Genomic DNA, 4,095 nt, shown 5'->3' with positions numbered 1-4,095 from the left:
ACACCCTGTATTGTATAATGTGATTGTGTAATATTAAGCCAGTAGGCAACAGCATCTTCAGGAAACTCGGTCCGAGTTTCAAAATCTAGGCCAACATTGACTAGTACACTTTTTAATGTTTCATTTTGTTTGGAGAACTCTATAACTATTAGCGGTACTTTATTAATGAAATCTTTTTTATTGAGTAATGGTTCGTTTTCATTTATATAGTAGGCGTTTTGAAAATTAGTATACATATCATAGAGAACAGTATACTGATATTGATCAATGTTCAAATTAAGATTTCCATATGGATAGCATTGTGAATTGAGAAATAGCTTAATATTACTAATGTCACAATGAGCAAAATTACTAGAATTGACGCTCGCTGAACTTTTACGTTTAGTTTGAAAAGCTAAAATAACAAAGCGAGGCTTTTCCAATTGATTGGAAGTCTTAACAATTCAAACATTCTTTCATATACGAGGTAATTTTGGATACTCACACATTTCCCAAGTACGATAACTCATTGTAATTGCACGATCTCGTCCAATCAGATTGAGAAATTCAATTTTTTCTTTGTCTGCAACCATCACATATGGCATCAACCATTCAACCTTAGTTAAAGTAATTTTTGATTTTTCTGAAGCAGCAGAATTCCCTACTGAAGTACTTAAAATAGCATTCAAATCATCTCTTGATCTTGTGAGAATAAGTTCATGCTTAACATTGACTACAATTTTCCGATAATCTTCAGCAAAGTCTATGTATAATTTTGATCCCGGATTCGGAAAGAGCGAGACATCCTACGTTCAGATAAGGTATTATGTGTGGAGGGCGGTTAGCCCCCACCCCCCCGCGTAAGGTTATGTAGCGGGCTAATTTATTATTTTCTTTATCTCTGCACAGGGATGATTGTGCAAGGGTAAGATTAATTTTAATAACCCAAAAACTCAAATAACACAATAACCCAATAACCCCAATAACCAAATAATCAAGTGATTTTTTTAATAAGAACCCCCATTTTTAATCATGGCACGGCGGTCCTGAAGTAGGTTTAAATCGAAGGTCCTTGCACTCTCAAAATTCCAACGGGGTATCTTTTTAGGATGTTTCCTGAGCAGTTTGAGCTCAAAACGAAAATCGATGATTGGGCCGTTTTTGAAAAAACCATTTTTTAAGTTTTCAATGCAAAAATAATTCATTTTTTTATGAATATGTGAAATTTATCTATTGAAATACAAATGTATGCCTTCCTATGTTGAATTATCGTCTCTTTTCATTAATGTGCGTTCATAGATAAAAAATGTGTCAATGCAAAAAAAATATTTCAATTATAATTAATATATGAAATTTAATTTATTCTTATAAATAATGAGTTGTTACGTTTTGATATATTTTACTTGACAAAGGGATTAATATTATTTGCTTCCAAATTTAATACAACTTCTGAATACAGATTTGACTTCGACGCATTATACATGGGTTGTTTGTAAACAGAGCGCGAAACCTCGATAGTTCACGCGTACGGTTTTCTTGGAATTTTCAGTATTGACTCGATCTGAAAATTTGCGAGGACAATATTATTTGACAGTCGTAAGAAGTCAATCTACGAAATAACATTTGGTTAGTGATATTCTTTCGCGCTACGATGTTGCATAAAAGTAAATCGCATTTGCGCTCACACCAAGAAAATCGTGATATGGTCTGTTTATTATGCTTTGACAAGAAAAATGTGATGGTGAATATTACGACTGTGATACAAAAAAAAATCGAAAATTTGTTCGATAATTACGATTCTACAAATGAATGTCTCCCGCATGTCATTTGTGCCAGTTGCAAGAGAAATCTTTACCGCTTTGACTCAAAGCAACAAGTTAAGCAAATTGTTTTTCCAAAGTTCGACATCAGGGACAGTACTAGATCTCGTGAAAATAAAATATGTCAATGTGAATATTGCACAGTAGGTAGAATGAATGGGAATGAGTAGAGATGGAATGCTCCTATTCGAAAGGTTTTTCAAATCAATCCAAAATCATCTAATGTAAAAAAGAATATATGTACTTAGAAGAAATGTTCAAAGTGTTTCGGAGTAATTGCAAAAGGCAAAAATCATGTCTGTAAGAAATCTAATCGTATACCTAATTTGAGTAATTCCATCAAAGAGTCGTGTAATTCACAGGAAAAGGAACAACTTACTGCGCTAATTTTGAAAAATATTGAAAGTGATAAAAGTAAATCGAGTGATAAATCAAAGGAACGTGTAGTGTTATTATCTCAAAGACGAGGGAAAAAACTTCAAGTGGCTATAATAGAAAAAAATAACAATATAGCAAAGTTCGAGAAACAAAAAAAACAGTGTATATTGAATGCTAATGATTTTCTTAAAATTCAAACTAATTACAATATCAGTTACAAAACTGTATGTGGTATCGCCTCTTGTATTCGGATTGCTTTGAAAGATCGTAAAATCATCGAACCTAATTTGAAAAATAAGCTGCTATTGAATAATCACTCCGTAGATGACTATTTTGATGCAAAAAAGTTTGAATTTGTTAAGAATAAAGGTGATGAAGTTTCTGAAAAGTTTGAATCTGTGGTATACGAGGTGTATTCAAAAAGTAACGAGAATTTTTTAATTTCGCGGGTTTGGAGAGTCCGCTTGTATAAAATTTTTTTTTATTATGTTGATACACATGCCCCTGAAGTACGATAAAATTTTCAGCAATATTCATTGCTTACTTTTTAAGTGGCAGCCGCTAACGTTAGACGTGTTTTTCGAGCTCGGCGATTTTCGTTTGTGAAAAAAAATGGATCAAAGAATTTGTATTAAATTTTGCGTAAAAAATGAAATAAAGTGTAGTAAAGTTTGTCAAATGTTAACAAAGGCATATAGTGAGTCTGCTATGAATAAAGCAAGGATTTATGAGTGGTATAAGCGTTTCCAAGATGGCCACGAAAACGTTGAAGATGACGAACGACCCGGACGCCCAAGCACATCAACAACCGATGAAAACGTGAAAAAAGTGAAAGAAATGGTTATGAACGATCGCCGAATCACAATCAGAGAAGTCGCTGATGATGTTGGCATATCAGTTGGCTCATGCCATCAAATTTTTTCGAATGTTTTGGGTATGAAACGTGTGGCTGCAAAATTCGTTCCAAAATTGTTGAATTTCGAACAAAAACAGCGGCGAATGGAAGTTGCTCAGGAGTCGCCAAATGAAGTCAATAACGATGCAGAACTACTAAAACGTGTTATAACAGGTGACGAAACATGGGTTTACGGATATGATGTCGAAACTAAGGCTCAATGGTCCCAGTGGAGGCATTCTGGATCGCCAAGACCGAAAAAGGCTCGACAAGTGCGGTCGAATGTGAAGGTTATGCTCACTGTGTTCTTCGATTTTAATGGCATAGTGCATTATGAATTCTTGCCACAAGGTCAAACAATCAATAAGCAGTACTACCTACAAGTTCAACGTCGTTTGCGTGAAGCAATCCGAAAAAAACGCCCGGATTTGTGGCAAAACAATTCATGGCTTTTGCACCACGATAATGCGCCTGCTCACACTTCATTGCTTGTTCGTGAATTTTTGGCCAAAAACGAAACTGTAACGATGCCTCTGCCTCCATATTCGCCAGATATGGCTCCATGTGACTTTTTTCTATTTCCAAAAATAAAGAGAACATTAAAAGGCCGTCGTTTTACAAGCATAGATGACATTAAAAGCGAATCGCTGAAAGAGCTAAAAGCTATTACAAAGATCGAGTTTCAAAAGTGTTTCGAGGATTGGAAAAAGCGTTGGCATAAGTGTATTGTATCCGAAGGGGACTACTTTGAAGGCGACAACATTAATGTAGATGAATAAATAAATATTTTTTTCATAAAACGAAAATTCTCGTTATTTTTTGAACACACCTCGTATTGTAATAATGTAAAAAAATTAATTGAACATGTCAAAGAATCACGCGAAGTTGACGATGTACTTTTAAAATTTGGTATTGATGGAGGACGCGGATTTTTGAAAGTTTGTCTTTCCGTTCAGTCGAAATCCCACTCAGCGGCACAGACGTCCGAGAAAAAAAATACTCGTCAATTTTACAAAGATGGCA

Source organism: Phymastichus coffea, unplaced genomic scaffold, assembly GCF_024137745.1.
Source record: "Phymastichus coffea isolate CEN01 unplaced genomic scaffold, Cenicafe_Pcof_1.1 PCOF00004, whole genome shotgun sequence".
In the NCBI taxonomy this organism is placed as follows: domain Eukaryota; kingdom Metazoa; phylum Arthropoda; class Insecta; order Hymenoptera; family Eulophidae; genus Phymastichus; species Phymastichus coffea.
This window is presented reverse-complemented; position numbering follows the sequence as displayed.